The following is an 11219-nucleotide window of genomic DNA, read 5'->3' as shown; positions in this document are numbered from 1 at the left end:
CCTATACCTATATACACACCACTATTTAACCCTATACCTATATACACACCACTATTTAACCCTACACCTATATACACACCACTATTTAACCCTACACCTATATACACACACCACTATTTAACCCTACACCTATATACACACACCACTATTTAACCCTACACCTATATACACACCACTATTTAACCCTACACCTATATACACACCACTATTTAACCCTACACCTATATACACACCACTATTTAACCCTATACCTATACACACACCACTATTTAACCCTACACCTATATACACACCACTATTTAACCCTATACCTATACACCACTATTTAACCCTATACCTATATACCACTATTTCATATAAATAAAAATCAGCACCCCATTAACTCATACACCCAGGTACCTCTCTGCAGATGCCACCTACACTATTCCACTACTTTGATGGCCTGGGAGGACGGGCCACCACCCCTCAACACACCCTGTAACTCTTCTGAAGTCAAATCTCGTATACCCTTCTCTGCAGCTGCCACCACAACATCTATTTGCTGTGAGTTACATTCCATTTCTGCGGTACAGTTGATAACCATTGCTACAGTATGAACACTAAGAAGCCAACCTTACTGAAGCATAACTCACTCGTTACCCTATCCCTCTGTGCTGGCACAAATCTACTACTCACTGGGATCCTCTCAGGATCCCTCACCCTTGACTCATCCCCCTCCACTTCCTTCACTGCCTCAGCATACGACACCCTCTGCACTACTCTGACTCTGGCCACTTCAACCTGCCTCTGTCGCCCAGGACACTTCAGATCCCCAGCAACAAGGGCATCCCTACAGTTGACACATACAACTTTATCCACCGAAATTACACAATACTCTGTCCCATGCACTACTGCACACATCCCACATCTTGGAATCTCCCTTCTACACACTGCTGAAACATGACCATTGCACCAGAAACAACGTGGTAGCGCCTGCTCCCTCTGATCAGAAAAAACACAAAAACATATAGTATCACAAGTCCGCTACAGGTTACTTCACTGATTCAATTGCCTACAACTCCTTTCTCACCCACCCTGAAACCACAAATGGATCTGCCAATAGGCTGGGGCCCACTTTCTCCCAAAATGTCACTCCTATTGGCCCAGATTCCTCCTTATCATGTCTGACGCCATTCTTCCTCAACACGCTTCTTCCCACTACACCTGGCTCTTCTCCTTCTTCCTCGCTGTCCATTATCACCTCTATCCGTTCACCATGCTCTTGCTGCGCCTTCATCCACTGCATTTCTTGCAGAGCACGCACTGATGACGTTTCTCCACATGTTAAGTTTGCTGAAAATAAACGCAGTTGACAGTGAGCACAAGTTTCTTTTTATAGTTATATATAGATATACACACACACACACACACACACACACACACAGTGGGGAGAACAAGTATTTGATACACTGCCGATTTTGCAGGTTTTCCTACTTACAAAGCATGTAGAGGTCTGTATTTTTTTTTATCATAGGTACACTTCAACTGTGAGAGACGGAATCTAAAACAAAAATCCAGAAAATCACATTGTATGATTTTTAAGTAATTCATTTGCATTTTATTGCATGACATAAGTATTTGATACATCAGAAAAGCAGAACTTAATATTTGGTACAGAAACCTTTGTTTGCACGTACAGAGATCATACGTTTCCTGTAGTTCTTGCCCAGGTTTGCACCCACAGCAGCAGGGATTTTGGCCCACTCCTCCATACAGACCTTCTCCAGATCCTTCAGGTTTCGGGGCTGTTGCTGTACAGACTTTCAGCTCCCTCCAAATATGTTCTATTGGGTTCAGGTCTGGAGACTGGCTAGGCCACTCCTGGACCTTGAGATGCTTCTTACGGAGCCACTCCTTAGTTGCCCTGGCTGTGTGTTTCGGGTCGTTGTCATGCTGGAAGACCCAGCCACGACCCATCTTCAATGCTCTTACTGAGGGAAGGAGGTTGTTGGCCAAGATCTCACGATACATGGCCCCATCCATCCTCCCCTCAATACGGTGCAGTCGTGCTGTCCCCTTTGCAGAAAAGCATCCCCAAAGAATGATGTTTTCCACCTCCATGCTTCACGGTTGGGATGGTGTTCTTGGGGTTGTACTCATCCTTCTTCTTCCCCCAAACATGGCAAGTGGAGTTTAGACCAAAAAGCTATATTTTTGTCTCATCAGACCACATGACCTTCTCCCATTCCTCCTCTGGATCATCCAGATGGTCATTGGCATACTTCAGACGGGCCTGGACATGCGCTGGCTTGAGCAGGGGGACCTTGCGTGCGCTGCAGGATTTTAATCCATGACGGCGTAGTGTGTTACTAATGGTTTTCTTTGAGACTGTGGTCCCAGCTCTCTTCAGGTCCTGCCGTGTAGTTCTGGGCTGATCCCTCACCTTCCTCATGATCATTGATGCCCCACGAGGTGAGATCTTGCATGGAGCCCCAGACCGAGGGTGATTGACCGTCATCTTGAACTTCTTCCATTTTCTAATAATTGCGCCAACAGTTGTTGCCTTCTCACCAAGCTGCCTGCCTATTGTCCTGTAGCCCATCCCAGCCTTGTGCAGGTCTACATTTGTATCCCTGATGTCCTTACACAGCTCTCTGGTCTTGGCCATTGTGGAGAGGTTGGAGTCTGTTTGATTGAGTGAGTGAACAGGTGTGTTTTATACAGGTAACGAGTTCAAGCAGGTGCAGATAATACAGGTAATTAGTGGAGAACAGGAGGGCTTCTTAAAGAAAAACTAACAGGTCTGTGAGAGCCGGAATTCTTACTGGTTTGCAGGTGATCAAATACTTATGTCATGCAATAAAAAATTAAAAAATAATAAATAAAAAAATCATACAATGTGATTTTCTGGATTTTTGTTTTAGATTCCGTCTCTCACAGTTGAAGTGTACCTATGATCAAAATGACAGACCTCTACATGCTTTGTAAGTAGGAAAACCTGCAAAATCGGCAGTGTATCAAATACTTGTTCTCCCCACTGTATACACACACACTACCGTTCAAAAGTTTTGGGTCACTTAGAAATGTCCTTGTATTTGAAAGAAAAGCACATTTTTTGTCCATTAAAATAACATCAAATTGATCAGAAATACTGTGTAGACATTGTTAATGTTGTAAATGACTATTGTAACTGGAAATGGCTGATTTTTAAGGGAATATCTACATAGGTGCACAGAGGCCCATTATCAGCAACCATCACTCCTGTGTTCCAATGGCACGTTGTGTTAGCTATTCCAAGTTTATCATTTTAAAAGGCTAATTGATCATTAGAAGACCATTTTGCAATTATGTTAGCACAGCTGAAAACTGTTGTTCCGATTAAAGGATCAATAAAACTGTCCTTCTTTAGACTAGTTGAGTATCTGGAGCATCAGCATTTGTGGGTTCGATTACAGGCTCAAAATGGCTAGAAACAAAGCACTTTCTTCTGAAACTCCTTAGTCTATTTTTTTTCAGAGAAATTAAGGCTATTCCATGCGAGAAATTGCCAAAGACTGAAGATCTCGTACAACGCTGTGCACTACTCCCTTCACGGAACAGCGCAAACTGGCCCTAACCAGAATAGAAAGAGGAGTGGGAGGCCCTGGTGCACAACTGAGCAAGAGGACAAGTACATTGGAGTGTCTAGTTTGAGAAACAGACGCCTCACAAGTCCTCAACTGGCTGCTTCATTAAAAAAGCACTTTACGGTAATTACTCTTGCTTTTGGCGTCAAACAGGCAATGAAAACTTTCAAAATTTGACCCATGAAAAAGTAATAAAGATCCAAGTGACTGTGACTATTGTCTGTCTGTCTGTTACTGGAGGAGGCAGTCAGGTTCTAGGTTAAACGTCCAATGCAGATGGTTATATCTCAATATCAAATAATTGGTGGGTAACAACTAAGTACCTTACCGTGATTGTTTTCAATTTTCTCAAGCAAGAATTTTGCTAAGAGTGTCTGAGTGGGGAGGGAAAAACAGAAAACTAGCTTGTATAGGCAAAGAGGTTTGGAACTATTTCTCATTGTTCTATTAACTAATTTGCCGCATGGTGATGTGACCATGGAATGACCAAATACATATTAAAGAAAATCTCATTTTTGACTGCACACCACAGATGATTATAGATGGGAGTGTTTGCACTACATGCCTTTTGGCTTAGCATACTCACAAGGAAGCACAGACATCAGAGATAAATCCAAATCTCCCCAAAAGCTTTAATGGCCAGATTTCACTAGTTGCACCCAGCTGTCTCCTCCTTTCCAGAGACCAATTTCACTGAAGAGGCTAATAGCGTTTCGCACCAGGCAACCACACCACGTCCTCGTTTATAAACTAGCCCACCAAATAATTTCAACAGTGACACTGACGAAAGGGCAATGAGTTTGTTTTGTCATTTTGATAAAAAACATTTTAAAAAACAGACACTGCAAGGAGAGATTACAAAATAAATGTTATCTTATTGATGTTAGCCTTAATGTTGATATCAGGGTATTAAATATGAAGACTTCTACGTACATAGACAGAGGGTGTGTGTCATTTATGTTCTCTAATGCTGTGCTTAGGCCTACATCCTGAGCGTCCAGTGTGCCATTCATCAACCTCTGATGCTTGTGACACTTTTATGAATATCCCCCCCATATGTCCACTCAGCAATCAAGGTCATGGAGCATGTTAATGGTTTAAGAACATTAGCTAATTTGTGGAGTCACATGCTTGTTCTTTAAAAGCATACGAATATAGGAATGTATAGGTTTTGTGCAAACTACAATTATATAATTGTTTTAATGCCCTAAATGTAGTCAAGAGGCATGCTTCCATATCCCATAAAGGGCCACACATCCCTTCCCAATAAGAACCTCACCAGCTTTTCCGTAGAGAGGTAGTCAGAGTCCTTGTAAGCAGCAGGGGTTGGGTTCATCTGACCAGACCCACTCAGCTAAGTCACCAGTACCTTCTCTGTGCCTGGCCGCGCCAAAGGTACGGAGTCCTGGGAACAAATCATCACTCACGGACACCTGGAAGCAATTAAATAAAGGTGAATAATAATAATATGTTAGTGAAAGCGTCAACATATTTATGTGTGTGAGATGGCTGGTATGTGTAAATGAGTGTGACGTGGCTACTGTAACTGCAATTGAAACCATTTAAGAATATATCTAAGATACTAAAAACAAAGCATATAAAAGTTGACATTGCTAGCTAGCGCCACTTCTACATACTTGTTGCATAAATTACTAAACAAGACATTCTGAGGTATACTGTCAGAAGAAGTCGCTTATCTGGCTATTCGGTTAGTTAGCCTTGTTAGTCCGCTAGCTGATACCTCACACTTAGGGGTTGGCTCTGCTGGCTTGAGTATGAAAAGAAGCTGGCTAACATCTCAATATCATACAAATGTGTTGACGTGTTGATTGGCTGCAGATAACAAATTAATTTAAAAGTCCAAATGGAATCACAAATAACTTTTCATTCTGGTTATCCACCAATACCCAATGTCGTATTTTATCTTACCTTAGATAGCTAGCTACATTCGTAAACGTGTGAAGTGCACATTCTTCAGAGAGCATTTGCAAAGACACGCACAAATTTGCTTGACAACGGCAAATGACTTCCTGGATACGGTTATAAAAAGGGGCTTTGCCCCTTGGGATATGTAGTCTAAGTCTATTTTTTTTATTGGATGATCGATAACAACACTACGATGACAAGTTACCACACATTCTAGTCTACATATTCAGCCACATATTAATATTAAACATGTAATACTAAAGCTCCCAGGTTTACATTATCTGACTGGGCTATGGTTCGAAAATGTGAAATTGCATAAATCACGTTAAGATTGGCGACTACAGAATTTGTAGTTGTAATTCTGTATGCCCACACTGCCCCTTTATATTTTGCAGTTATACGGAAACCGCCCAATGTGCTAACTAACGATGGTCAAAACAGGCAACTGAACTGTTCTCGCCGGGGCGGTTCATACAGGGCTGGGCGTGGACTCTAACAGTCTCCTCTCCCTATTCGAAGCACATTGTTCGCCGTGAGCTAACCTCGCATACAACACTGAACGAATGCTTTGATAAATTTCACTTAAAATTGCAGTGTCTGGAATAACATACATTTCTGTTGTCGAAACTATTGAGACATTCGTTGAGGAAACACCATCTGGACTTCAACGCTTGGAACGCTCAGAAGCTACTGAGTAATAATACATTGTTTCCAGTAGACCACCTCGCCCTCTTGATAATTAGGGTAGAGCTCTGCTTATTGTAAGTATTCCATGCACATTTTTCACCTCTTACACAAATGTATGATTCTTGAAATGTGTCGCTCAACGTTGTTTGTGCATTGACCGGGGAACCCATACAGGGGACCAAAATGTGCTACAACTGTTCGAGCTCGCCAACCACTGCGGCGCACCTTGACATTTTGTGTTTTTACGACATCATTCACGCCTGCATTAGGCTGTCTCGTTGGCAAGCACAACATTGGGAAGTGTAGCCTAACGTTTTGCCAAACAAGCTGATGTTTCCGTGGTCATTGACTCAACATATTGCTATATAATTTGTTTACTACTATTTTCTCAGATATAGGCTATATTTAGTTCGTAGGCTAAATCCCGGCTCGCCGCCTAAACTTCACGGACAGGGGAGGATCATTTAATGCCGATATGTAAACTAAACCATGGAAGCACATTTTCATTGTCAAGAAATTCAAGTGTTAAACTGTTGCCATTTTTTTTTTAATGTTATGGCCAGTCAATGAGGGCTCCACAGCCGCCCTGCGTCTGTAGTTTGTAGACCACACAGACGCGGGTGACGCCCAGTCACAGTGAAAACCGAATTGGAGCACTGCGGAAGTTGCATTCCATTACTAGGCGTTTGATTAAGAACGCGATTCCATTCCGACGTGCTTGGTCATGGTCCAGGAATAACTGATTTCTAGGCTAGAGACAGTCGGTTATGCCGCGTTCAAGACAACTGGGAACACGGGAAAAAAACTAGCTCCGACTGGGAAAAACTATAGACATTAATGCAGCGTTCAAAACAACTGGGAAGTCGGAAATCTTAGACTTCTGTGAGTATATAAGACAACTGGGAACTCTTTAAAAAAATATATATATATATATATATATTTATGCAGTCATCCATCTCGAAATTCCAAGTCGGAAACTTACAGCATCTTTCTAGAGCTCTGACATTCCGGCTTGAAAATATCAGATCTCATGATTTAACCTTGTTTTTTTCAGAGTTCCCAATTGTCTTGAAAGCACCGTAAAACCAGTAGATAGGGATAACGCTGACATCATCCACGTATTCCTATGGAAATCTCCAGGCGGGCATGAATACGGAAGTATTTGAATTTGAAGTGAGCCATATTGCTGAATGGCACCCAAAAATTGCTAAGGGTTATGGTGAAAGTGGCCGTAACTTGCAAAGGATCATGGTCGATGTAGTCGTTTTCATCCTGCCTGAGAGTTAAATGGCGTCTCCTCATAGCATGCCAGCCTGTGGGTTGTCTGTCAACATGTGGTCCAGTATGATGACAAATGTAGTAGTCAGAATGGATCACTATTTAATTAAATATATTGATTTGTAACAAACTTTAAATAATTCACTGTGGGAATCGAACTTGATCATAAACAAATTTTAGATCCGAAAACAGACATCCAATATTTTTGGGGGGCTTTCTGGTGATCGTAATTTACAAAGGCTTTCTTGGGCAGACCAGGGCTTTTGGCATTGGTTGCTACGCAGTAGCCGACCAGCAGCGCTCGTGACTCCACGCACCAGACCGGACACTGGGGGGCCTGCAACCAACCCGGAATTCCAAATCAGGAACTCTGGCTTCTTTCTAGAGCTCTGATTATTTATTTATTTTTTCAACCTGAAGATCACTGATATCATGATTGGCCCTTTTTTATTTTTATTTTTTACTATCAGTCCTACCAGACAAATGTCAGAAGTTTGTCTATGTTGCCTAGCTTATATTCAAAGTTTAGGCATTGAGTACATGCGGAACAATATTTTTTAGTAGCCTGACATTGAAATAAAAGAGAAGCATGGTATTGTGTGTAGTCTATATATAGCCCACACAAGGCTAAATATAACACTCATTCAACAACATTGCTACTCCCAATCTATGCCTGCCAAAGTGTAGCAACTCTCACCGGGTTTCCACTAGATAGCACAGCCACAAAGTAAAAATTGGCTGTATAGTAGAAATTCCTAAAAACAGCTTGGTCTTAATTTAAGGTTAGGCATAAAGTAAGCTGTGTGGTTGAGGTTAGGTTTAAAGTCAACCCAAGTGGGCTGGGTTTATGACTTTGGCAGTAGTAACTAATGATGACCCTCTCACTGCCACTCAGTGGGGTATGACATTATCCATGTAGGGTTGACCAAGAGATTTAAGGTAAATCCACACTACAGAGACGGAAGCTACGGAGCGTAGCGCAGTGCTGTAATGTCGTTTTTTGTCACAAAAGCCGTAGCTCCTTGTAATACGCTACGGCTTTTGACACAGTTTTTTGCTAACTGGAAATTGAGAAGCGCCATATCATTCCTTGCAAAGACTTGAGGGGCAGTATTGAGTAAGGTTTGCAATGGATGTCCCGCCCTGTATCTAAATCGCATCCCTTCAGATATAAACACAGAAGAGATGGAAGTGCTGCAACTGCTAATCTACTTATTGTTCTACTTGCAAGCATCCTTTTTTTGTGCTTTTATTTCAACATTTGCTACATGCAATTATGCCTGTCCAGTTTTAAGGAGCATCTGCAAGGAGGTGAGATGATACGATAACCTCTACACCCCTTCAGTGCAGTTGTTTTTGGACAAGAACGTAAAAGATAACCACTGGAGGGAGATATCACAAATTGGAATACGGATACTGATATCAAAGAAAAATGGAGTATGATTCGGGACCGGTATGTTCGCAATTAGAAAAAGGTGAAGGAGACAAGGAGTGTGGCTTCGTGTTTGCGTGAAACATCATCAGACATATGCCAGATATGGTATGTACTCTTGTCATGCAGCTGATGTTTTGATCATATGTTTAGCAGACCTAGTTAGAACATGTGAAATCATCTCGTTTCTAGATGGGAGAAATTGTAAGTTGGAAATATCCTGTGCCTGTTTTTATCATAATGATTAGCAGGGCCCGTTCAAACATCTGAAAACAGACACTGTGTGCTAGTTGTTTATGAAATCAGTTATTTTGTGTGAGCATTTTAACTCAAAATGGGCCAATGGAGATTGCTGCTTATAGGCGTTGGGAGAGGGATTGCATTGTAGACAGGACTAGGGCCCATCTACAGGTGATTCATCGCCCATTGATTCATCATCTCCCCGGCCTAGTTCATCACGTCCCCGGACCCTCTCACTAACGCCTAATGCTCCGCCCAGGTGCACCCTTGCTCTCTTCCCTGGCACTCCATCAAACTCCACCCAGCTCCAGTGGCTGGTTGAAGATGACAGCGGAGGATCCTTAGGACACTGACATTATGTCCTCTTGTGATCGTCACCTGGGGAAAAAATAAAAGAAATGTCAGACCTTTTGCTCTATAATGTCTTTCTTTGTCTGGTTATTGGCACTTGTGACAGAAAACAATTCTGTTTTCTTAATTAGTCACTCAGTAAACTTGTACTGCTTTGCACATGAGCTATGTGAAGTAGATGAGGTTAATGTCTTGTGGGTCTGTCCTTATTGTATACTGCTGGACAGTCATTCTCACCTATTTACCATAGTAGGAAAGTTCTCATTAAAATGTTGAAAGGTCACTACACATAACACAAGGTTGTACATGGCCATGTAAATGTCTTGTGGGTCTAGCCTTAAAAGAATATGACAAACTTAAATGACACGAGGATGAAGTGACTTTCATTATTGTACTCTTTATTGTGACTAGTAATGTGTGAATAAGATAAAGGCCAAAATCCGAACGGCGAAGCTAAGTGTGTCGCTCACAACATGACCTAGAAACAGACATCACCCAGAGGAAGAGAACATATATGCTCCCATGTTTTCCGTACCACACCAACATTTTTGCACATTTATTGTAGTGTGCCACGTGATTGCAGCATCTTGGAAATACACTCAACCAGTTGGTATGAGGAAGTAGTCCTTTAGGTTATTGCGTACATCAAGGCCGGCAGAACCTTTTTGAATAAAATTAGTTTTTCCGTTAGCCTTCATGTTCCCGTTCAATACTATTGTGTACTGTAACAACTGTGTGGCCTATGCTTTGGACATAGGCCCCAATCCTCTTATTGGGATGCCAGATCACTTTTATGAGGCATATAATTACAAGTTCTATATTGGTATAATTTTCACACCATATATAATTAGTCATATGCATTTAGCATATCTACATGGATATGGTCACATCAGGTTTACTCTGTGGGAATGCCTCTTCCCACACTTAGACATATGTACTGTGTTTGGGTCCCCGGTATGCACTCCGGCCTTGGTAGCTGCAATGAGTTGGGAACCGACCTTGCTTCGTGTGAAGATTCCCACGTCTCCCTCCTAACTTGCTGCGATACTTTGTTCTGCCACTCGCTAAAAACCAAAGGGTCATAGCCAGCCATTCTGCAGCACTTAGCTATGGACAAGCTCATCCCTTCTTATAGTGTTCACTGGACGAACATACCATTTTCTTGCTTTTTTTTGTTTTTATTTCTCCTCCTGAGTATTAAGAGCCGTTCAAGGTCTTCCAATTCGTAGAGAGACATGTTTGCCTCTGTAACTTGTTAAATCCTTAAGTGTCTGGGCCTCCTGACTGGCGGAGTGGTCTAAGGCACTGCATCCGGGTTCGATCCTAAGCTGTGTCGCAGCCGGCCGTGACCAGAAGACCCATGAGGCAGCACACAATTGGCCCAGCGTCGTCCGGGTTAGGGGAGGGTTTGGCTAGTTTGTCCTTGTCCCATCGCGCTCTAGCGACGACTCCTTGTGGCCGCTAGGCGCATGCACGCTGGCTTTAGGGTGCCAGCTGTATGGTTTTTCCTCTGACACGTTGATGCGGCTGGCTCCTGGGTTTTGCGAGAAGTGTGTCAAGAACTAGTGCAGCTTGGGGGGTCGTGTTTCGGTGGATGCATGGCTCTCTACCTTCACCTCTCTGAGTCCGTACAGGAGTTGCAGCTATGGGACAAGACTGTAACTACCAATTGGATATCATGAAATTGGGGGGGGGGATGG

At 42.5% G+C, this 11219-nt stretch overlaps 1 protein-coding gene and 1 long non-coding RNA gene across 2 annotated transcripts in view; one reads left to right on the top strand and one right to left on the bottom strand.

The window, feature by feature from the left end:
* Positions 1-259: 259 nt before the first annotated feature.
* LOC109888678 (uncharacterized) lies at positions 260-5620 on the bottom strand. The gene is made up of 3 exons (XR_002255178.2): positions 5535-5620; positions 4885-5038; positions 260-1332 (listed from the first exon to the last, which is right to left on the bottom strand). It is a non-coding gene; the product is annotated as an uncharacterized LOC109888678 (long non-coding RNA).
* Positions 5621-5901: 281 nt separating this feature from the next.
* The window catches only part of LOC109889479 (GTPase HRas-like), a 36300-nt gene continuing 30982 nt past the window's right edge, over positions 5902-11219 (top strand). Inside the window, exon 1 of the mRNA XM_020480921.2 lies at positions 5902-6292. The gene's annotated coding sequence lies outside the window, so the exon portion shown is untranslated. The remainder of the gene's footprint in view (positions 6293-11219) is intronic.

This window comes from Oncorhynchus kisutch, linkage group LG4 (genome assembly GCF_002021735.2).
Source record: "Oncorhynchus kisutch isolate 150728-3 linkage group LG4, Okis_V2, whole genome shotgun sequence".
Lineage (NCBI taxonomy): Eukaryota > Metazoa > Chordata > Actinopteri > Salmoniformes > Salmonidae > Oncorhynchus > Oncorhynchus kisutch.
The sequence above is the reverse complement of the archived record's forward strand: the minus strand, read 5'-3'. Positions and strand labels throughout refer to the sequence as shown.